The sequence below is a fragment of the Lissotriton vulgaris genome, chromosome 11 (assembly GCF_964263255.1).
Source record: "Lissotriton vulgaris chromosome 11, aLisVul1.2, whole genome shotgun sequence".
NCBI lineage: Eukaryota > Metazoa > Chordata > Amphibia > Caudata > Salamandridae > Lissotriton > Lissotriton vulgaris.
In genome coordinates, this window is record NC_141699.1 from 840049085 (window position 1) to 840074934 (window position 25850).

A 25850-nucleotide genomic window follows, 5' to 3' on the forward strand; every position below is an offset into this window, starting at 1 on the left:
GCCGAAATCTGTATTTTGTTTTGGAAACACATGTTATTTGTGTCTGTGTATTCATTTTTATGCATGACTTTATATGGAATGGTTAAAATAACTTATGATGCAACTTAACAGGAAAGATCACAAACATTCCAATGAGTGCTATGTCCCATGTTTTACATAAAGTAGTGTTTACCTAGAGTGGTGCTGTGTAGGACACTCTGAATGGAAATTAACCAGAACTATAACCATCTACTTCCAATAATATAACTTTTATGCCCAAATTACGCAATTACTCAATTTTCGATGATTAATCAAATGGCCTTTTTTCTGCTTCACTAGACATCCTTCATAGCCAATGACTGCATATTTTCCATTATTGAAAAAACTAAAATGACAACTTCCTCATCCTTAATTTGTCTTTCTTTGTTCCTTAAGATGTCATCTGTGTCAACTTCTTCCGAGAATGCAGATGCGTTAGGGATTTCCTTGTGTTTCTTAATAGCATTGGTGTCTGCACACTTCTTTGTCAATTCTGTGAACATGACAGCTGCTTCATAGACAGACGATATCTTTGTTAAGTCATTAGTGTTAAGGGTGTCTGAAACTACAGTGACCTTCTCTGTTTTACTTTCCTCAGACACTACAGAGTTTTGTGTGTTGTTCTTCTGAGCGACAATTATTCCAGATGTTATTCTAGCGTTGTTCTAGCGTTTCACTTGCCATTCAGCGGTGTTCCGCCCGCTTTTGCTGCACTGTGTCTCGTCAGTAGCGGTCTGTTGTGCGAATAGTCTCAAGGCAGAAGAACGCGCTGAGATCTGGACGGCACCCAGGTCATGTCCAGTAAGTTGCTGCACTGGTTTTGGTATCCTACAATGCTGTTCCGAAAAATGGCGTGGGGCGCCCGGGGGGGGGGAAGGGGGTAGGGAAGGCGGCGTGAATGGGCCTTGTCTGCTGTAGTGGGGCGCCCCTTTACCGTTTCAGTTGCCATTCCGCCCGCTTTTGCTACACTGTGCCTCTTCCGCCATTCAGCTGTTTACCGCCCGCTCTTGCAGCTACAGCGTCTCGCTCACCATGTAGTTGGGTTGCTTCCACTCTTGCGGTGCAGCGATAGGCGGCTGCCACAGGACTCTTAAAATGGCGGCCGGCTCTTCGGATTTGGGCGTGGTCCACTAAAATGGCCCTGGGACACCTTGGAACTCGGACGCTTGTCTGCTAGGGCATGGGCCCCATTCCCGAAAGCGTCCCCTTAGCCTTGAAGATTCTATAAAAGTCTTGGGGTCCCCCGACTCCCGCAGGCTTCCGGTGGGGAGCGGCTGCCATGATTGCTTGCGGAATGGCCACGACGGAGCTACGAGATGGTGGTGCTCTCATGCTGACGCCAGCTTCAGTCTGAAACATCCAGAAACACTGTAGACTATCAATTCGATGAGTTCCGGTGGAGCCCCTACGTGACCCGGTAGGGAAGAACTTGCCCTCCCCTTTTTTGAGTGATGGTTCTTGTTGCCTGTCCCCTCTGTTGTCATCTAACTGAACCTTTTTTGATTGCCGAGTGAGAAAAAAAAAGGTGGGTCTTTCATCGTTTGGGAAAAAAAAATGTTTTAATCCAATGAAAAGTGTTATTTTTAGGTCATATGATCAAGCCTTCCATCATTAGGAAACCAAAAGTAAAATGAACCAATGAAAAGTTTTATAAACAAGTCACATGACCTGTTATGCGGCTTTGGGTTATAAAAAGCATACAAAACTCGTTGGCCCATGAGGCGGCGTCAGTAGCGGACTGATGTGCGAATAGGCCGAAGGCAGCACAACGCGCCGAGATCCGGATGGCACCGAGGTGGTGTCCAGCAAGTTGCCGCACTGGTGTGGCCATCCTACAATGCTGCGCCGAAAGACGGCGTGTCTCCCACTCAAAATACATAAAATGGCGAAAGACGGCGTGTCTCCCACTCAAAACATATAAAATGGCGAAAGACGGCGTGTCTCCCACTCAAAACACATAAAATGGCGAAAGACGGCGTTTCTCCCACTCAAAACACATAAAATGAAGTCTATACTAAAAGGCAATGATCATATTTTCTACTCTTGCTATAGTTGTTCATGCACTGAGGGTGCTGTAGAAAAAAATAGAAAAATGTACCCGATTCAGCACTATAGTGCAACATACACAGCACCTGGGGTGTCAAGAGTGAACAGGTCCTAGCTGCTTAACCAATGACTGACAAATGCTATATTAAACACTTACTATGTATAATACTTGCGTTCACAATAGTTTTACTTTACAAAACAGAACAAAAGATTGTTAATTAGCATAGTGTTTGGAGCAGTTATATACATATTCGGGCATAGCAATAATCAGAATGTCACATTCACATGTCTGCTCAGTGTTTACAGGTACTTAGTATCATTGATTTTTCATTTTCGTCCGGACCATGGTGACCAACTATAGTTTATTCTCTATTTCGTTACCTTGCCATAACAAAAAAAAGTCTTGGGTTATTTATGGAAGGGAAGATTTTTTGTTTCTTCCAATTTTTTTTAAAAACAAAGGTTTAAGGAAAGGCAACCCTTAATGTGCATGTTTTCCACAGAAATTTGCCTTTGAAAACTAGAGCCAATAAATAAGGCCGAAATCTGCATACACAGCACCTGGGGTGTCAAGAGTGAACAGGTCCTAGCTGCTTAACCAATGACTGACAAATGCTATATTAAACACTTACTATGTATAATACTTGCGTTCACAATAGTTTTACTTTACAAAACAGAACAAAAGATTGTTTATTAGCATAGTGATTGGAGCAGTTATATACATATTCGGGCATAGCAATAATCAGAATGTCACATTCACATGTCTGCTCAGTGTTTACAGGTACTTAGTATCATTGATTTTTCATTTTCGTCCGGACCATGGTGACCAACCATAGTTTATTCTCTATTTTGTTACCTTGCCATAACAAAAAAAAAGTCTTGGGTTATTTATGGAAGGGAAGATTTTTTGTTTCTTCCAAATTTTTTAAAAACAAAGGTTTAAGGAAAGGCAACCCTTAATGTGCATGTTTTCCACAGAAATTTGCCTTTGAAAACTAGAGGCAATAAATAAGGCCGAAATCTGCATACACAGCACCTGGGGTGTCAAGAGTGAACAGGTCCTAGCTGCTTAACCAATGACTGACAAATGCTATATTAAACACTTACTATGTATAATACTTGCGTTCACAATAGTTTTACTTTACAAAACAGAACAAAAGATTGTTTATTAGCATAGTGATTGGAGCAGTTATATACATATTCGGGCATAGCAATAATCAGAATGTCACATTCACATGTCTGCTCAGTGTTTACAGGTACTTAGTATCATTGATTTTTCATTTTCGTCCGGACCATGGTGACCAACTATAGTTTATTCTCTATTTCGTTACCTTGCCATAACAAAAAAAAAGTCTTGGGTTATTTATGTAGGGGAAGATTTTTTGTTTCTTCCAATTTTTTTTAAAAACAAAGGTTTAAGGAAAGGCAACCCTTAATGTGCATGTTTTCCACAGAAATTTGCCTTTGAAAACTAGAGGCAATAAATAAGGCCGAAATCTGCATAAACAGCACCTGAGGTGTCAAGAGTGAACAGGTCCTAGCTGCTTAACCAATGACTGACAAATGCTATATTAAACACTTACTATGTATAATACTTGGTTCACAATAGTTTTACTTTACAAAACAGAACAAAAGATTGTTTATTAGCATAGTGATTGGAGCAGTTATATACATATTCGGGCATAGCAATAATCAGAATGTCACATTCACATGTCTGCTCAGTGTTTACAGGTACTTAGTATCATTGATTTTTCATTTTCGTCCGGACCATGGTGACCAACCATAGTTTATTCTCTATTTCGTTACCTTGCCATAACAAAAAAAAAGTCTTGGGTTATTTATGGAAGGGAAGATTTTTTGTTTCTTCCAAATTTTTTAAAAACAAAGGTTTAAGGAAAGGCAACCCTTAATGTGCATGTTTTCCACAGAAATTTGCCTTTGAAAACTAGAGGCAATAAATAAGGCCGAAATCTGCATACACAGCACCTGGGGTGTCAAGAGTGAACAGGTCCTAGCTGCTTAACCAATGACTGACAAATGCTATATTAAACACTTACTATGTATAATACTTGCGTTCACAATAGTTTTACTTTACAAAACAGAACAAAAGATTGTTTATTATCATAGTGATTGGAGCAGTTATATACATATTCGGGCATAGCAATAATCAGAATGTCACATTGACATGTCTGCTCAGTGTTTACAGGTACTTAGTATCATTGATTTTTCATTTTCGTCCGGACCATGGTGACCAACTATAGTTTATTCTCTATTTCGTTACCTTGCCATAACAAAAAAAAAGTCTTGGGTTATTTATGGAAGGGAAGACTTTTTGTTTCTTCCAATTTTTTTTAAAAACAAAGGTTTAAGGAAAGGCAACCCTTAATGTGCATGTTTTCCACAGAAATTTGCCTTTGAAAACTAGAGGCAATAAATAAGGCCGAAATCTGCATTAACAGCACCTGGGGTGTCAAGAGTGAACAGGTCCTAGCTGCTTAACCAATGACTGACAAATGCTATATTAAACACTTACTATGTATAATACTTGGTTCACAATAGTTTTACTTTACAAAACAGAACAAAAGATTGTTTATTAGCATAGTGATTGGAGCAGTTATATACATATTCGGGCATAGCAATAATCAGAATGTCACATTCACATGTCTGCTCAGTGTTTACAGGTACTTAGTATCATTGATTTTTCATTTTCGTCCGGACCATGGTGACCAACCATAGTTTATTCTCTATTTCGTTACCTTGCCATAACAAAAAAAAAGTCTTGGGTTATTTATGGAAGGGAAGATTTTTTGTTTCTTCCAAATGTTTTAAAAACAAAGGTTTAAGGAAAGGCAACCCTTAATGTGCATGTTTTCCACAGAAATTTGCCTTTGAAAACTAGAGGCAATAAATAAGGCCGAAATCTGCATACACAGCACCTGGGGTGTCAAGAGTGAACAGGTCCTAGCTGCTTAACCAATGACTGACAAATGCTATATTAAACACTTACTATGTATAATACTTGCGTTCACAATAGTTTTACTTTACAAAACAGAACAAAAGATTGTTTATTAGCATAGTGATTGGAGCAGTTATATACATATTCGGGCATAGCAATAATCAGAATGTCACATTCACATGTCTGCTCAGTGTTTACAGGTACTTAGTATCATTGATTTTTCATTTTCGTCCGGACCATGGTGACCAACTATAGTTTATTCTCTATTTCGTTACCTTGCCATAACAAAAAAAAAGTCTTGGGTTATTTATGGAAGGGAAGACTTTTTGTTTCTTCCAATTTTTTTTAAAAACAAAGGTTTAAGGAAAGGCAACCCTTAATGTGCATGTTTTCCACAGAAATTTGCCTTTGAAAACTAGAGGCAATAAATAAGGCCGAAATCTGCATTAACAGCACCTGGGGTGTCAAGAGTGAACAGGTCCTAGCTGCTTAACCAATGACTGACAAATGCTATATTAAACACTTACTATGTATAATACTTGGTTCACAATAGTTTTACTTTACAAAACAGAACAAAAGATTGTTTATTAGCATAGTGATTGGAGCAGTTATATACATATTCGGGCATAGCAATAATCAGAATGTCACATTCACATGTCTGCTCAGTGTTTACAGGTACTTAGTATCATTGATTTTTCATTTTCGTCCGGACCATGGTGACCAACCATAGTTTATTCTCTATTTCGTTACCTTGCCATAACAAAAAAAAAGTCTTGGGTTATTTATGGAAGGGAAGATTTTTTGTTTCTTCCAAATGTTTTAAAAACAAAGGTTTAAGGAAAGGCAACCCTTAATGTGCATGTTTTCCACAGAAATTTGCCTTTGAAAACTAGAGGCAATAAATAAGGCCGAAATCTGCATACACAGCACCTGGGGTGTCAAGAGTGAACAGGTCCTAGCTGCTTAACCAATGACTGACAAATGCTATATTAAACACTTACTATGTATAATACTTGCGTTCACAATAGTTTTACTTTACAAAACAGAACAAAAGATTGTTTATTAGCATAGTGATTGGAGCAGTTATATACATATTCGGGCATAGCAATAATCAGAATGTCACATTCACATGTCTGCTCAGTGTTTACAGGTACTTAGTATCATTGATTTTTCATTTTCGTCCGGACCATGGTGACCAACTATAGTTTATTCTCTATTTCATTACCTTGCCATAACAAAAAAAAAGTCTTGGGTTATTTATGGAAGGGAAGATTTTTTGTTTCTTCCAAATTTTTTAAAAACAAAGGTTTAAGGAAAGGCAACCCTTAATGTGCATGTTTTCCACAGAAATTTGCCCTTGAAAACTAGAGGCAATAAATAAGGCCGAAATCTGCATACACAGCACCTGGGGTGTCAAGAGTGAACAGGTCCTAGCTGCTTAACCAATGACTGACAAATGCTATATTAAACACTTACTATGTATAATACTTGCGTTCACAATAGTTTTACTTTACAAAACAGAACAAAAGATTGTTTATTAGCATAGTGATTGGAGCAGTTATATACATATTCGGGCATAGCAATAATCAGAATGTCACATTCACATGTCTGCTCAGTGTTTACAGGTACTTAGTATCATTGATTTTTCATTTTCGTCCGGACCATGGTGACCAACTATAGTTTATTCTTTATTCATTACCTTGCCATAACAAAAAAAAAGTTTTGGGTTATTTATGGAAGGGAAGATTTTTTGTTTCTTCCAATTTTTTTTAAAAACAAAGGTTTAAGGAAAGGCAACCCTTAATGTGCATGTTTTCCACAGAAATTTGCCTTTGAAAACTAGAGGCAATAAATAAGGCCGAAATCTGCATTAACAGCACCTGGGGTGTCAAGAGTGAACAGGTCCTAGCTGCTTAACCAATGACTGACAAATGCTATATTAAACACTTACTATGTATAATACTTGGTTCACAATAGTTTTACTTTACAAAACAGAACAAAAGATTGTTTATTAGCATAGTGATTGGAGCAGTTATATACATATTCGGGCATAGCAATAATCAGAATGTCACATTCACATGTCTGCTCAGTGTTTACAGGTACTTAGTATCATTGATTTTTCATTTTCGTCCGGACCATGGTGACCAACCATAGTTTATTCTCTATTTCGTTACCTTGCCATAACAAAAAAAAAGTCTTGGGTTATTTATGGAAGGGAAGATTTTTTGTTTCTTCCAAATGTTTTAAAAACAAAGGTTTAAGGAAAGGCAACCCTTAATGTGCATGTTTTCCACAGAAATTTGCCTTTGAAAACTAGAGGCAATAAATAAGGCCGAAATCTGCATACACAGCACCTGGGGTGTCAAGAGTGAACAGGTCCTAGCTGCTTAACCAATGACTGACAAATGCTATATTAAACACTTACTATGTATAATACTTGCGTTCACAATAGTTTTACTTTACAAAACAGAACAAAAGATTGTTTATTAGCATAGTGATTGGAGCAGTTATATACATATTCGGGCATAGCAATAATCAGAATGTCACATTCACATGTCTGCTCAGTGTTTACAGGTACTTAGTATCATTGATTTTTCATTTTCGTCCGGACCATGGTGACCAACTATAGTTTATTCTCTATTTCATTACCTTGCCATAACAAAAAAAAAGTCTTGGGTTATTTATGGAAGGGAAGATTTTTTGTTTCTTCCAAATTTTTTAAAAACAAAGGTTTAAGGAAAGGCAACCCTTAATGTGCATGTTTTCCACAGAAATTTGCCCTTGAAAACTAGAGGCAATAAATAAGGCCGAAATCTGCATACACAGCACCTGGGGTGTCAAGAGTGAACAGGTCCTAGCTGCTTAACCAATGACTGACAAATGCTATATTAAACACTTACTATGTATAATACTTGCGTTCACAATAGTTTTACTTTACAAAACAGAACAAAAGATTGTTTATTAGCATAGTGATTGGAGCAGTTATATACATATTCGGGCATAGCAATAATCAGAATGTCACATTCACATGTCTGCTCAGTGTTTACAGGTACTTAGTATCATTGATTTTTCATTTTCGTCCGGACCATGGTGACCAACTATAGTTTATTCTTTATTCATTACCTTGCCATAACAAAAAAAAAGTTTTGGGTTATTTATGGAAGGGAAGATTTTTTGTTTCTTCCAATTTTTTTTAAAAACAAAGGTTTAAGGAAAGGCAACCCTTAATGTGCATGTTTTCCACGGAAATTTGCCTTTGAAAAACTAGAGGCAATAAATAAGGCCGAAATCTGCATACACAGCACCTGGGGTGTCAAGAGTGAACAGGTCCTAGCTGCTTAACCAATGACTGACAAATGCTATATTAAACACTTACTATGTATAATACTTGGTTCACAATAGTTTTACTTTACAAAACAGAACAAAAGATTGTTTATTAGCATAGTGATTGGAGCAGTTATATACATATTCGGGCATAGCAATAATCAGAATGTCACATTCACATGTCTGCTCAGTGTTTACAGGTACTTAGTATCATTGATTTTTCATTTTCGTCCGGACCATGGTGACCAACTATAGTTTATTCTCTATTTCGTTACCTTGCCATAACAAAAAAAAAGTCTTGGGTTATTTATGGAAGGGAAGATTTTTTGTTTCTTCCAATTTTTTTTAAAAACAAAGGTTTAAGGAAAGGCAACCCTTAATGTGCATGTTTTCCACAGAAATTTGCCTTTGAAAACTAGAGGCAATAAATAAGGCCGAAATCTGTATTTTGTTTTTGGATACACATGTTATTTGTGTCTGTGTATTCATTTTTATGCATGACTTTATTTGGAATGGTTAAAATAACTTATGATGCATCTTAACAGGAAAGATCACAAACATTCCAATGAGTGCTATGTCCTAGGTTTTACATAAAGTAGTGTTTACCTAGAGTGGTGCTTTGTAGGACACTCTGAATGGATATTAACCAGAACTATAACCATCTACTTCCAATAATATAACTTTTATGCCCAAATTACGCAAAGATTTAGCTAATCTACTAAAGGGGGGAGTCACCATTTCTTTTCAAAATTTATTCACCCATCCGTAGCCTCTCAAATCTCCATTACAATGTGTTTGTTGCTATCGCTAGCTGATGAAAAAACTAAAGTGACAACTTCCTCATCCTTAATTTGTGTTTCTTTGTTCCTTAAGATGTCATCTGTGTCAACCTCTTCCAAGAATCATCAGCGTGCATAAATACGAAAATGTTTTTACTTACCACGTACTTGGCATTTTACAGCTTTTCATATTTGCTATTAAAAAAACATTGAAATTCACTGAAAAAAACCATAGGTTATAGACCATATATAGTTAGGAATTAGCATTTACAAAACCTTAATTTACTCGCACAAAACCATAGAAATTCGAATATATAGTCAGTTGCAATAACTATATATCGCGCACCCGCAATCCACTGCTGATGATGTCACATATTACATCATTCATGACATGGTCAGTGACATCACTGATGACATCACTGATGACATCTTAAATGACATCACTGATGACATCTTAAATGACATCACTGATGCCATCTCAAATGACATCACGGATGACATCTCAAATGGCATCACTGATGACATCACTGATGGCATCTCATTTGACATTACTGATCACATCACTGATAATATTATTCATGTGATAATATGATGAACCTCTTCAGACTCTAATATAACCTTAGATACAATCAGTGTAAACAGACACTCACAGACTGTCACTCATCCATGGAGTTACTCACACACCTAGTCAGTCATGCAAAGAATCAATCACACCTCCATTTCCTCAACTATACAGTTATACACACCTTACTTATTCAAACATATACTAACACATATTTACTCTCTTATACAATCCCTGATACAAGTTCACAATGATCCATACAGCCACTCACACATTCACTGGCTCTTATGCACAGTTATTTATATATGCCAACTCTCACATGCACTGTGTTTTACATATGTACTTACTTTGAAATGTAGCACTGAGATATCCATTCACTCACCAATACACTCATGCACACAGTCAACCGCCTATACAGCTGTTTCCACATGCAGTTTTGAACCCATACATCTAGTGAATCAACTGTTCACACATCTATGCACAGAGTCACACACCTCCCAGACACCCACACGCACACACTCACTCTCCCATACAAATACTTGGGCAACCAATCAATAACCCATATAGTTACTCATATAGCTACTGATCAACACATGCAGCAGTTTACAGAACAACAGATATAATGTTCTCAAATTAAGACAGTTTAGTCACTAACCCATGCACTCAGTGAGACACATTTAATCACTCTCTCATACAGTCAGTCATGCACCTACTAAATCCTTCATCCAGACACTTATACATCCACTCATTCTTCAATATTTAAGACATATTTTAACTTTACAGAAACATGTCATGAATGATGTAATATGTGACATCATCAGCAGTGGATTGCGGGTGCACGATATATAGTTATTGCAACTAACTATATATTCGAATTTCTATGGTTTTGTGCGAGTAAATTAAGGTTTTGTAAATGCTAATTCCTAACTATATATGGTCTATAACCTATGGTTTTTTTCAGTGAATATAAATATATATATATAACCTACTGGTGATGAAAACTAAAGTGGAGAACGTGAAAAGGGGGTAGGGTAGAGACTCCCTGACCCCCTTGGTCTTCTCAGGGGTTCCCTTAAGGACCCCGAAGGGCAAAAAAAATGTATTTTCTTTTTTTTAAAATCGTGAGGTGCGCTCACGATGCATGCACCCCTATCCGCCAGTTTGTATTTCTGAGGTAGAAGAGAGCCAAAAACAAAAGTTGATAATGTGACAAGGGGGCAGGGTAGAGTCTCCCTGACCCCCTAGGCCTTCTCAGGGGGTCCCTGAAGAACAAAAAAAAATATATATATTTTTTTAAATGCGAGGTGCGCGCACGGTGCTCGCACCCTATAGCCACCATTTTGTGTAGATTCAGAACAGAGTGTAAAACAAAAGCGGAGAACGTGGTAAAGGAGGCAGTGTAGAGTCTTCCTGACCCCCTAGGTCTTGTCAGGGGGTCCCTGAAGGACCCCCGAAGGACCCAAAAATGTTTTTTTTTTAACAACAAAAAAATGCGAGGTGCACGCACGGTGCGCGCACGTAAGAATAAAAAACAAAAAAATACATTCAAATAACAAGTTTGTGTGTTTAGATGTTGTGTGGCTCTAAAAAGAGCCGTTGTGTTCATTGAGAGTTTTTTGTAACTACAAGTAAGTACCGATGCAGAGTCTAAAGTTTAAAAGGAAGACTTTGTTCCCCTCATCTGTAAAATGTACACCATCTCTCCTATAGATGCATTGCATGTTGTAACGCAAGTTGTTGTGGTATATAGAACCCATACCATAGTCTCAGAGGAAAGCAGAAACAGACTTATTCACATGTTTCCTTGCTTTCTCAATCTGTGGACAATATTGGTTGGACCAGTTCCTTGTTTGCCTTTGGCATATATTTAAATATACAAAGGCAGTTTGTGGAAAAAGTGACATCAATTGCCCAAAGGTATCCTTTACAAGCATTTCCAGACCTACCCCAGTTAAAGTGCCCAGGTCATTTCCACCACAGTGCACAATTATGAGGTCAGGGTGTGGGAGATGTAAAAAGGATTTTACCAATGGCATCAATTGGTGACATCCTAATCCTCTCTTCAAGATTGAGAAAGCATCTATTTGCTGCATACCATTTACTCCAGAAAATATAGCTGTGTCCTATAATCCAAAACTTTTAATATTTTTAAGGCAGATCTGGTAGTACTCAGATGGGCTTTGGAAGTCAAATGGCAGTTTGAAGCTGAGAGTTTAGAAAAAAATGTGGATGAGATTCAGTGCAATTGAAAAACTAGAAATGATTGGTTGTTTCTTAACATTGAAAACTAGGGTGCATGCTAATGTTTTTTAAAAAGGAAAAATGCTATTGGTTGGGAAAAAGTCATCAAATGTAACATAGCACTGGATAAGCAGGTGTATTGCAAGGTCAAACAGCCTTGCTGGATTTATTTGCAACATTGAGTTGTGAACTTCTGACCTGTTTGCCACCCAGGTGCTGTATGGAGTGTTACCATGGTAACAGGCAGAGAGGGCAGAGGGGGAAGGTTGAACTGTATGTGACTATTCAAATGTTGAAAGGTAGAACCAATTGAAATGTTAGTTTGGTTTTGAAATTGTGTGGGAAGAAATTTGATTGGTTATGTAGAATAAGGGTCGAAAATGAGAGGGAATCAGTGCCATTACTGGTTGCAGTGTCTGTGGTACATTTCAGAGATTTTGCTCAAGAAAATCTGGTGTGTGATTGACACTGTTCTAAATCTTCTAAAGCATTTTTAAAGGTGAGTTAATAATTTGTAAGGGGATCTATGTTTGTGCAGTTTAAGTTAATAAGACAATTGTGTTCTAATGTGGAAGTCCCTCACTGTCCCTGTGTTTGTCTCTCTCACTGTTTCTCTTTCTTTCCACCACTGTTTTTTTTCATTACTCTCGTCTTCCATAAATCTTTCTTTTTCCCTCCTTTCCCTTTTCACACCTTTATATATCTTCCCTTACTGACACTGTCTTCCATTGAATTTTAATTCTTAAGTTCACAATTACTCTCTATGCTGTGCAATGAAGATATAGGGTGTGCTCTTGCAATGAGAAAGGAATGTAATGTCTTGCTCATATATATGGTCTCTGTTCTGCCTCTAAAATATAGTTTTTGCTTGCATCATGTTCTTTCCTGTGTGCACGCTCTCTCTCTGTCTGGCATATTGTTATGTGTCTAAGATCACACTGTGCATCATGATTCATTTAACATGGATCTGGCTGAATAATTTGCTTAGTTGATGTGTTTAAAAATATGGTAATGATGTATTCTTGAAGTGAATAAGACTATAGGACATATAAAGCTAGACAGACCTATGAAGAATGTGTGTCAGGCCTCTTAATTTCCCAATTACTCTCTATGCTGTGCAATAAAGATATAGGGTGTGCTCTTGCAATGAGAAAGGAATGTAATGTCTTGCTATATATATGGGCTGTGTTCTGCCTATAAAATATAGTTTTTGCTTGCATCATGTTCTTTTCTGTGTGCACTATAGCTCTCTCTCTGTGTGGCATATTGTCATGTGTCTAAGATCACACTGTGTGTCAAGATTCATTTTAGATGAATCTGGCTGAATGACATCAATTGGTGACATCTTAATCTTCTTAATTCTCCTCAGGGGTCTCACTGATACTTAGTCCTTTTGAACCCACAATAATAAGAAGTTGGCATATAAGCTGAAATTTAAAAGATAATTTTTATTAAACTCAAATGAGTTGAGACTATGTCTCATAGAGGCCTTAGCAATTGAATGAAGCAGTTTAAAGAGTACAGAACACTGGGGCCTTATGTATGTGAGGGTTATATACTCAGCATAAAACCGAGGGGCACTCCTGGCACATGTAAGCATGCAAAATGACTAAGTTGGGCATGTAAAATGTGCTTGCTTAGCAAACTGTGAGGAGAATTACTACTCCATATAGCAGCAAAAATAGTCTGGCAGTCATATTAGTGTAGCAGGTGTATTCTATTAGCTAGGCTCTTCTGGGCATGTATGAAGTGGAGGATGCCGAACATAGTTTGTGTCTAGGCAGGCTAGAAGAACAGTTAACAGAAAGGTAGGGCAGAGCACATGGCAAACAAAATGGCAGCCAGAAATACAAAATGGATGCCATGTTAAATCTTTTTCTTCTGTGCGTGTAGTCTCACGCCCTCTGCTTGTACCATTTTCACTCTGTTTTCACTATCTTCCCCTCTGTCTGCACCAACCCTCTCCCACTGCCTGCACACTTTCATGTGCGTCTGCAGAGGCCTATTATGATATGGCTGCTGGTGTGTGTTAGACAGCGCTTACATGTTCAATCTTTACCCTCTCTGCCTGTAGTCTCCCACCCTCTGTGTGTACCATTTTGTCTCTGTTTGTACTTTGTCTCCCTCTGTGTGCTAAATCACCAAAATCATGTACTGAGTCATGGTTTAGGTGATTTAGTTGTAGAAAGTCCTATGTAGTATGTGTTTCAGGCCTCCTAATTTTCCAATTGTGTTTAAGCTGTGCAATTTAGATGCTGGGTGTGCTGTTGAGATGCTAAAGCAACTGTATCTGTAGCATGTAGTAATTATTTCAATAAATTTGATTTGTACATTCTCAGTCCCACTTTAACTCATTACACTGGTTTAAGTTCACTTCATTGTCTTAAACCCTGAATTTCCATTCTTAAAACTCTTGCAACACAACTGCAGTGCTTTGATTAAATGCTGGTATAGAAATAGTGCTGTAAATTGGAAATGATGGTGCAGAGAGAGGGTGAGATAGTTCAAGCACAGACACAGATAGTGCAAGCAGACATAGACATGGTAGACACAGAGGATAGATGGTGTAGGGCTGCAGGCAGAGGGACAGATGGTGCAGTCACAGAAAAGATGGTGCAGAGAGAGGGTGAGATGGTTCAAGCAAAGACACAGACAGTGCAAGAAGACACAGATTTGGTACACACAGAGGATAGATGGTGGAGGTCTGTAGGCAGAGGGACAGATAGTACAAGAAGACACAGACATGGTACATACAGCGGATAGATGGTGTAGGGCTGCAGGCAGAGGGACAGATGGTCCAGTCATAAAAAAGATGGCTCTGAGAGAGGGTGAGATGGTTCAAGCAAAGATATATATAGTGGAAGCAGACACAGACATGGTACATACAGAGGATAGATGGTGTAGGGCTGCAGGCAGAGGGACAGATGGTGCAGTCACAGAAAATATGGTGCAGAGAGAGGGTGAGATGGTTCAAGCAGAGACACAGAAAGAGCAAGCAGAGACAGACATGGTACACATAGAAGATAGAAGATGGAGGGCTGTAGGCAGAGGGAGAGATAGTGCAAGCAGACACAGACATGGTAAATACAGAGAATAGATGGTGTAGGACTGCAGGTAGAGGGACAGATGGTGCACTCACAGAAAAGATGGTGCAGAGAGAGGGTGAGATGGTTCAAGCAGAGACACAGAAAGAGCAAGCAGAGACAGACATGGTACACATAGAAGATAGAAGATGGAGGGCTGTAGGCAGAGGGAGAGATAGTGCAAGCAGACACAGACATGGTAAATACAGAGAATAGATGGTGTAGGACTGCAGGTAGAGGGACAGATGGTGCACTCACAGAAAAGATGGTGCAGAGAGAGGGTGAGATGGTTCAAGCAGAGACACAGACAGTGCAAGCAGGCACAGATATGGTACTCACAGAGAATAGATGGTGGAGGTCTGTAGGCAGAGGGACAGATAGTGCAAGCAGACATAAACAAGGTACATACAGAGGATATATGGTGTAGGGCTGCAGGCAGAGGGATAGATGGTGCAGTCATAGAAAAGATAGTGTAGAGACAGGGTGAGGTGGTTCAAGCAAAGATATACATAGTGGAAGCATACACAGACATGGTACACACAGAGGATAGATGGTGTAGGGCTGCAGGCAGAGGGACAGATAGTGTAAGCAGACACAGACATGGTACCTACAGTGGGTAGATGGTGTAGGGCTGCAGGCTGAGGGAGAGATGGTGCAGTCATAGAAAAGATGGTGCAGAGAGAGGGTGAAATGGTTGAAGTAGAGACCAGAGGTGATGTAGTTGTGGAATGTCCTATGCAGTATGTGGTTCAGGCTTCTTAATTTTCAAATTGTGTTAATGCTGTGCAATTTAGATGCTTGGTGTGCTGTTGAAATGCTAAAGCAACTGTGTCTGTAGCATGTAGTAATAATTTCAGTGAATTTCATTTGTACATTCTCAGTCACACCTTGACTCGCTACACTGCTTTAAATTTATTTCATTGTCCTGAATCCTGAAACTCCATTCCTAGAAAAATATTGTAAACTCTTGCAACACAAATGCAGTGTTGTAAACTCTGAAAGAATATTTCCAGCAAGATTTCCTACAGTATGAGTCATTTTACTTCCTCGGTGTATGTGTTTTAAGACATGTGAATAATTGTACTCATGGAGTGAGTTAGACTTTAGGACATGCAGTGCTTTATAGTCCTAACCCTTGCATGATACCATACACTGCCGAAGCACACCTGTATTGCTCTAAAGTCAGAAATATCTATCCCACCATGACTTTCTACACTGTCTAAACAGTACTGTACTGTTCTGAACCCTGAAACACCATTCGTAGCAAATTACCCAACAATTTTAAAACACCACTGCACTGCCATAAACTCAGAAACAGCACTCACTGCATGATTTCCTACTCTGCTCAGGCACTGTTGCTGCATCTTCATCTTACTTATGAAGTGAATCAGTGTTTACATTATATAGTTGTTCTACTTGCTATATAGTATGTTAGTAGTGGTCTATAACATGTTTTTTTTCTTCATAATAGATTGTTATTATCTACAGAAAGAAAAACCAAGATGCCTACCAAGGATACTAAAAGAAGAAAATATAAACAGGCTTAATTTTCCAAGAACACAGAATTGCAAGATGTATGTAAACTGTATTGTACAGAGAAAAAGAAGAATGCTCCTGGTAAGACAACAAAGGATTTTTTAAGGAAATTAACTACAAGAAAAAAAAATGTGGATAATGTGGAAAAGATTAACAAAACATCTGTAAGAGGAAAGAAAAAAGACTTAAAAAAGAAAAATGTTGCAAAAGTGTCTGACGATCACAATGGCTCTAGTAATAGACGCAAAAATCAGTTCGTCGACATTCGTTTTTTTGTTGTTTTTTTTAAAATTGTTTTTATTATTGAAGGAAGAACAAGACTACAAAAAACACATATAGTATACGTTTAAAAAAAAACAAAGTATATAAGTAGTTACAATATGAATTGCTAAACAATTTAGGGACAAAGAGCGTTAGTAACAGAGGTCTGACAAATACTAATCTTTGACAAAAATAGTAGAACAAAGAAATAAAATCTTACAGATAATATACCAATATTTGAGCTGGCCTCGTTTTCTTTCAAGCTCATATAGATCATGATTCAAAAAAGTTTAACCAAATTTTTTCCTTCTTTTGTAGAGCCTTCAGGTCCCTATGTCTTGTTAGCGACAGTCCCATAGTGTTAATTTCTTTCATCAAGAGTCACCACTCGAAGACATCTGGGGTATCCTTAGATATCCATAATCTAGCGATGACTAACCTGGCACATGCAAAAATACTAGTTATTAGTTCTTTATAGGGACAATTTGTTTCCTGGATATCTAGTAAGACCAGTTGTGCTGACAATGGTGGTATAGCAATTTGTTTGGTATTTAAGATTTCAGTCAGCCCTTTCCAGAATGACGAGAGCGCTGGGCATGAAAAAAGCATATGCTCTATGCCTGCCGCTTCTTGATCACACTTCGGGCACTTAGTTTTCTTATTTACTTGATTACCCCGTACTCAACTAGCTATTCTCTGTGGTGTGTAGTAAAGTTGTGTGATGGTCCTGTACGTCTGTAACCTCAAGCTTGTAGACTGGACAATCAAGTTTATATGACCTAAAGAATATGAAATCTGTATGGGATTGATATTCATACCCAATCGGGAAGACCATTTGGCAGCTATTTTCGTATAGTCTTCATTTTTACCCTGTGTTAGATATCCGTACCCTAGACTTATCAGTGATTTTACTTTATTAGAGTATAGACATATAAGTATATCTGATTCTATTGCTTCCGTAATTTTCATCTTAGAGAGCAGATGATCCCTTATCTGGATGTATTTAAAGTACATATTATCCCTTAAATGATATAAAATTTTAAGTGCTTCAAAGTCCATGAAACCGTTTTGACCATATAAGTCCCCTAGTGTGTTAATGCTGTGTCTCTTCCAAAGGGAACCTGCTCCATCAGGGAAAATGTCAGGAAGTCCTGGATTGCCCCATAATCTGAGCTCTGCATTGTGGAAGGGGATTTTCCCAGTAGTCATTATTTGGTCCCAAATTTTTTAATGTGCCTGGCTGACTTAAATTTCACTCGCTTGAAGTAGTTTGGATCATGCAAGCGGTGTAAAAATTGGTTGCATTCAGATCCCAGCATAAGCCGGTGAAAGAATAGCGAACTGTCGTTTTTTATCAAACTTCGTATACGACAAAAGAAGGTGGCTAAAAAATAAAGCCTAAAATCAGGAAATGTTAGTCCACCCTTTTCTTTTGACAGTGCTAGTAATTTCAGTGCCCTACGAGCTTTTTTGTATCCCCATATGAAGCTGCTACAGATACCCTCAAGTTTTTTAAAGAATATTTTATTGGGTTGCAGAGGGATAGATCTAAAAAGGTCACCTTTGGCAAGATTTTTATTTTCACTAGATTGATACGTCCCATTAGACTGATCGGAATCTTATGCCATTTTTTGAGTGACTTTTCTGTTTCCTTTAAGAGAGAATCATAATTTAGAGTTATGATTTTATCAATATTGGATGCTAATCTAATGCCTAAGTATATCGCACTTTGACATAAGCCTGGAATCGATTCCAGAGGTTTATAGTTAGCGATTACCTGCGTCTTACCTACATTAAGTTTGTACCCTGAAACATAGCCGTATTGCGCAGCCTCTTTTATTATTTCAGGTGTAGCTTTTACTAAGTCTGTGGTAAATACAGCAATGTCGTCTGCAAAAGCAGTGATTTTCAAACTCTCTCCGCCGTGTAGAAATGGGTGAATATTTCCTTGCATAGAAAGTGCATTTAAAAATGGTTCTAAAGAAAGAGCGAAAAGCAGAGGGGACAGAGGGCACCCTTGCCTGGTTCCCCTCCCTATAGAAAAGCTCCTTGAATGTTTTCCACCATAACTAATTTTGGCCTACGGACTGTCGTACAATGAGCAAACCCACTGTAAGTATTTACCCTGAATACCTACGTTCTTTAGTGCCTCCCACATATACTCCCACCCCACTCGATCGAATGCTTTTTTGGCATCTAGCATAACCATTCTGAGTGGGGTGAGAGTAGTTGAGGCGACATCAAAGGCTGTGATCGCTGTATTTACATGGGCCGTTATATCTCTCCCCGTCACAAAACCATGTTGTTGTGAGTTGACCAGGGTCGGCATGATAGGTGCTAGGCGATTTGCTAGTATCTTAGAAAAGATTTTGGCGTCTGTGTTAAGCAGAGAGATCGGCCGGTAAGAGCCACAGTCTTCCGGTGTTTTTTTTTTTGAGAAAGAATACTATTTTGGCTACTTTCCATGACATGGCGACTTTCCCCAAGCTGTCTATCGAAACGATGACACTTTCAAACAGAGGTATTAGTTCTTCTGCACAGGTGTTATATAATTCCATGGGCAAACAATCCTCCCCAGCAGCTTTGCCCGGTGGTAGGGCTAAGATAGCTGCATTTATTTCAAATTGTGGTATTTTGGAGTTGAGTAGTTGCAATTTTTCCTTAACAGTATCTTTTTGTACAGGCATATATTTATCTAAATATTGGGTAATTCTAGCTCTGGTAGGAGTGTTATCAGGAGTATATAAATTCTGATAGTAGTTAGCAAATTGACCAAGAATCAGTTCTGGTTGGTCGTATTCGTGTAAGTCTGACCCTTTGATCATTTTAATCTTGGTTCTCGCCTTCTTATCCACAACTTTATATGCGAGTATTTTTCTGATTCTATCTCCTCCTTCATACTGATTTAGTTTATATTTATGTATTTTAGCACAGTATCTGTCTCTTAGCGTCTTTTTAAGAGAAGATTGTAATTTTAGTAATTCAAATCTTATCTTCTCAATGTTTCCATTTAGTAGCTTGGTTTCGTCAGCTAATTTCTGCTCCATTAACAGTATATTAGAAGTAGCTTTTTTAGTAGCTCTGCAGTTTTCAGCATTGAGTCTATAAATGAATTGTTGAGTAAACCCCCTTATACTGCACTTACATGCATCCCAAACTACATCAATTGTAGTTGAATTAATATTCAATTCAATGAAATCTTTATTATGTTTTTTTAGGGATGTCACAAAGCCCGGGTCAGTCAATAAATATCTCGGGAATGTAAATTGTCTTAAATCTGGCCTCGGCTCACCATTCTCGACCTCTAGTAATTTCGGATTGTGATCGGAGGTAATCCTTGGACACAGTTTAATCTCACAATTGCTCGCTATTTGATCGGTCACCCACACCATATCAATTCTCGAGCAAGATCTGTGGGGTGCTGAGTAGTATGTGTGCCCCGCTAGATTAGGGTGTTTATAGCGCCATACATCTTCAATATTAAGCAGTCTACCTAGTTCCAGAATTGCAGCTTTGACCTTACGCATCCTGCGAGGAGAACCGTGTCCAGTAGAGTCGATTTTGTGGTCTATTACACAATTAAAATCTCCCATCACTAACATTTAACCCTCCCACTCTAGTAGCTCAATTCTTAAATATTCAAACAGCTTGGGGTCATCTATAATAGGGCCGTAAACCAAACATAAAACAAACTTCTTGTGTTCCATTTGAACTTGAGCTATCGCCCACCTCCCCCGTGCATCTGATGATGTTTTTAAAATTTCTAGCGCCAATCCTTTCTGTTTTAGTATGGCCACCCCCCTAATGGAGGCATCCAAAGTTGAACAACCACAAGCTCATACCCCGTTTGTGAGAGCAATTTCCTGTCTTGGTAACTGATATGAGTTCCCGAGAGAAGAGCAAATTGTGGTTTATACATGCCCAACTCTTCCTGAACCAGTCTCCTCTTTTGTTTGCTATTGAGGCCAGCAACATTCCAAATTAACAATTTAGTCTTGGACATAGCTTATGTCTAAATTCCTTGTCTTTTCTCTGCATTAAGTCTCTATTAAAACATTTTGTTACTTTGCCCACACCATATTTCACCTTACAATACAGTTTTTCCCCGTTTTTTCCCTCCCTTCCTCAACCCCTGTCCTTCCCTTCCCTCCCAAGTCCCTTTGGGGGGAGCACCCCTCTATCCCTTGCTGCCGCTGGAGTGGCAGCCTAGGGAAATGGCAAACACGGAGATAGATTCAACCCGCTTGTTGAAAGAGTTATTCGTTATATCCGTAAGAAACACAACAACAAAAAAGAAGTATGAAAGTTGTATATATGAGACAGTGGACTAATACATGCAGTGCGTAGATTCAACCCATTTTTAGTCCCCCTTGTATTCCTGCATAGTCTTGCATTTTAAGTACAAGCACCCATCACCCTGCATGCAAGCAATTTCATTTCTGTCTTTCAGCTGTAAATTTTTCTAGAGCCATAACCGCCTCTTCTTGGTCAGTAAAAAAGAAAGACCGCCCATTATTGATCACCTTGAGCCGAGCAGGCTCTTGTAAATAGACTGTACAATTGATAGCTTTAAAAGAATCTATTAACTTTCTAAGCTCCCACCTTCTATCCATTGTTTCCTTACTTAGGTCTGACCGTACGAAAAAAGTTATATTGTCTATGGTGACTGGGCTATTGGGTTTAGCTTTAAGTAGTACAGCTTGTTTTAACAAAAAATTTCCAAAATATATCAAGATAGGTCTAGGAAATTTGCTATTTTTGTTCTTTTGGAACAGAGGAAGTCTGTGTACTCTTTGTAGCTGGGAGTGCCCGTCCCAGTCGAATAAGTCACTGAACGCCTTTTGAAATAATTTCACTACATATGACCTAGCATCAGCTCCCTCTGCCCCCTCCGGGATCCCAAACAGCCTGAGGTTTTGCCTGTGTGCCCTGTTTTCCATATCCTCTACCTTGTTTCTAGTTTGGATATCCGTGTGGCATGTTGTTTAATTAGCTCGTCTGAGCGAGTAGTTCCTTCCTCGACTACCACGACATGTTGTTTAAGATCCTCCATGTCTTGTGTAACACCCCCAAGCTTTTCACATACTTCTCTCATGAAAGCCTGAAGTTTTGTATTGTCTTCTCTTAGCTGCAAGAAATGCTGCTGGCTTTCTTGTCTTTGAGCCGTAAGAGTCTGCATTATCATATCCATAGTTGTCAGGCTTGGATGATCTTCAATAGTTGCTGCCCTCGGGCACGTTTTATCTTGTGTCAGGTTAGCAGATTCAGTATTGTGGGGACTTGGTGGCAGCACATTACCTGAAGCGGGTATGTGGCTTGTTTTAGATATTTCCATATCCATATCAAATCGGACCATTTCCAATGAGTCATTTGTTATATCGTTCTCTGTCCCAGTGCTCGATACCGTGGGTTTAGGAGCTATATCCAGTTTAATTATCTGTGAATTTTTGGGGCTTTGGTCTCGAATTAAATCGACTGGAGAATTTAAAGTAGTACTAGACAAGTTCATGTCTGTTGATGTGCCCGTAGCCGTATCATTCTGGGCTGTATTGATTGGCGATATGGTTTCATCTAAGATTATGTCTGTATTTGCTAATGGAGCAGTGTTCTCCAATCGCGGTGTCGGTTTCCTGCCCCCCTTTTGATGTAAATTTTCTTCAAAACTAGCTCCAGAGAGCCTCATTGCCATGTTCTTTACTCCCCCTTTAGCTTGTATCCACTTTCTGAGTGGACTATTGTCGACATTGATCTTAGTCTCTGGCACGATTTTGGGTAAAGAAGAGGAAGTATCTTTGATCAATGATTTGCTAAGAGCTTTTTTCAGTTTATTCCTAGCTTTGCTTTTAGTCTTCCTTGAGGCTGATGGTTTAAGATTATTCGGTCTGTTGTACGTAGTTTCTGTCTCACTATCCCCACATTCAGACACCTCTTCGTATTCAAAGTTAGATCCATCCTCGTTAGCCTCAGCTTCGTCTATCGGTATGCTCTTGGTTGTACTGGTTATATTCTGGTCTGTTGGTATGTTGGGGTCTATTGTCAGCTGAGTGGCAGGTGATATAACAACAAGTCCTATCGTGATGCCGGGAAGTGGAGTTTGTGGAGTTTCTAAAATCTCTGAAGTTTCTATAGTTATGTCATTTGAGCTTTCTGTATAGTTTCCAATTGGTACTGCTTTCTCGCAGTCAGACCTTGCCTTAGCTCCATCCCTGGCTCCGTCCCCGTTCATGGTTTTAGTTGTTTGGTTGAAGTCACCCTCTGATTGCCCCTCGCCTGTGACCTAATCAACAAGCTCAAGCAGCTCTGAATGCTCTGACTGCTCTACGGGCAAATTTGGCATTGTGTTAATAATAGTTGAGGTGGTATTCAGATTTGCTTCATCGCTAGTAAGCAGCTCAGTCTCAGTGTTTTTAGCGGACCTCTTAGCGAACACACTCGGGCTAGTTACTTGTCTTGTAACCGATATCGTACTTCCTTTAGCCCCCTCGATGGTTCCTGTCGCCACCGCTTTCCCTTTAACATTATTAACGCTTTCGCCTGATTTAGAGTTGCCCTTAGAGGTTATGACGTTTACAGTACCTGAGGTCTCCTGTCCGCTGTTTTTGCTGGTCCGTGCAGATCGGGTATTCAGCTTAGGAGCCATGTCTGTGTCTTTATCGTTCTCCCGTGTGCTATCCGGCGTTCGTCTCTCTGCTGTAACTGTGCACAATTGCACCACGAGAGATCCTAGACCCGCCCAGCTGAGCCAGTGAGTCTGCGAGGCGAAGGCTTGTCTTGTTTTCCACGCCGGAAATATCTTTCTGCCCAGGCGGCTCAGGCGATTGAATAGCTGCAGCATTCAAAACCTCCAAAGGTAAGTTTTTCAGGCGTGTTAGTTTGTAAAATGATAAGAGTTAGTCGCTTTGTCTTTGTCCAGTATCTCATCTGCCCTGTCACTTGAGACGCAGCCTTTAGCGTTCAGCGTTCAGCTTCCCGCGGAGATTCACAGGTGGCTGGCAGCATTGATTCCGCGGCCTCCGCGCGTTCGGCAATTATGTTACTCTGATCTGCCGTTCAGTTTAGAAAGTATTTCTCCTCTGTATAGTTCGCTCATACGCCAGCAGTAGATACTTCTTGTCGGTTTCTTGCAGTTAAGTTGCGGGAAGAGCTACTCCGTGCTGCCTGTTTCACCTAGCGGCGTCAACCCGCCATCTTGACTCCGCCCCCACCTGCCAGTTTGTCGACATTCGTGAGAGAATGTTTTATAACAGAGTAATATTAAATTTATTGAAAAGTGGAAAGACTTCTAAAAGGAAAACAGCTTTTTATAAGCAAAAAAATGAATTGAAAGTATTGTTGATCAGGCATTTGAATTAAAAAAGAAATTGTTTATTTTAGTAATCAATAGACTTCGTACACTAGACAAGGCAATTAATCTTTTGAAAGCAAAAAGTAAGTGGAAAAGAGTAAGTAATAGAACTAATTTTTGTAATTTTTTTCTGGAGAATGGAAGCATAGTTCAAGTTCAGAGCCATTTTTTAATGAAGAGGCTTACTTTCACACTAATAATTTGTTGCATGTAGTTGACACCAGTGGTCGAGCATATGAGGTGAAGGATGGTTGTCCGATTGAAAAAGAGAAAATTGTCCCAAGAAATGCAGAAGAGGTATTAGTTGATGAAGTTTTACGGAGATGTCCTAAGGCTCCAGTGTACACTTGGAATTGTAGTACTATTTGTAGTGCACAACAGGATTCAATTGATTTTTCCCGCAATTTCTTACGTAAGTATACTAAGAAAAGTATTAAACAGATGGTTAAGATGTTGCAAGAATTAGACCCTGCCAAGTGAGAGAAAAAACGGGTTTGCAAGATCATTCTCTGGCTTGTCTTTCTAAAAAAAGTTTGCCAGAGTGTTTTTCACCATTTTAGGATGTTAGCAGTGCATCATACTGAAGTGAGGAAATTAGTGAGAAGGATGTATTATGCAAAAAGTCCAGCACTTAAACTAAAACAGTTAAACTGTGCTCTTTTACATGGATCTGTTTTGGATGTAAAGAACATTTAAAAGAAATTGAAGTTAGTTACTTTTGTGAAAAAGAGGACAGTGCAGAAACTGAAACAGCAATAGAAGGAAATGTGGAAGAAAATGCAAAAAATGTTAGTACAGAAAATTTTGACCAAGAAATTACAAGGTTTAAGGTCATTTCAGTAGAAAGGCCCAATTTGTCTTGTATTTGTTGTAGAAGAATTCATTATAAAAATCAGACCAGATTAGTTGATCTATATTTAAAAAGTGAAAAGGAGAGTAATAATGAGTTGAAGGATTTTGCAACTTATTTGTTGGTAGAGGATTGTTTTGATTTAGGTTCTGATCAACGTATTTGTAAATATTGTTATAATACGTTAAATGAAAACAAATGCCAGCTAGAGCTGTACATAATAATCTTGAGTTGGTAAATATTCCTTCTGAACTGATGGATTTAAATATTTATGAGTCTATTCTGATTCAATGTGTGCATCCATTTCAGGCTATTGTTCGTATGGAGCCTAAGACAGGGAAATTGCCTCCTTCTGATTTACAGAGAGGATTAAAGGGAAGAGTTGTATATTTGCCTCTAGATTTAAAGAAAATATTGAAACAATTGGTGTTGAAAATGTGGAAGAGGAACCTCTAGTTATTCTAGTTAATGGCATACCTACGAAGAGTAAGAAAATCTGGCAAGAATTAGTGGATGTTAGGAAAGTCAAAAAGGCAACGTTGTATTTGGTAAAAAACAATGAATACTCCAAAAATCTATATGTAGGAGAAGAGGAAACAACTATAGAAGAAGACAGTGATTTGTCAGCTGGACAAATTGAAAAAGTGGATGTGTCCAGAAGTGAACAAATGTATGAACATTATAGTGTTCATCCACTGCATTCAAAAGAAGTAATGGGGAATGCTATTGAGTTATTCCAAATGAAAGAAGCAAAAGGAAGTCCCATTAGTGTATGGGAAGAAAGCTTGGAAGCTCGTTGTTTTCCTCAGTTACTTCCAACAGGTCAAGGTGGACGATATGATGACAGAC

The 25850-nt window shown here is 38.8% G+C and overlaps 1 protein-coding gene across 6 annotated transcripts in view; it reads left to right on the forward strand.

Annotated features, from left to right (window-relative positions):
- The window catches only part of LOC147683571 (galactose-3-O-sulfotransferase 2-like), a 692139-nt gene that overhangs the window by 321771 nt on the left and 344518 nt on the right, over window positions 1-25850 (forward strand). For 2 of the 6 annotated variants that reach the window (XM_086943976.1, XM_086943973.1), the window contains exon 2: window positions 16481-16626. The exons of 2 other annotated variants lie outside the window; for them this stretch is intronic. The gene's annotated coding sequence lies outside the window, so the exon portion shown is untranslated. The remainder of the gene's footprint in view (window positions 1-16480; window positions 16627-25850) is intronic. 2 more of the 6 variants (XM_086943974.1, XM_086943977.1) reach the window with 1 other exon arrangement.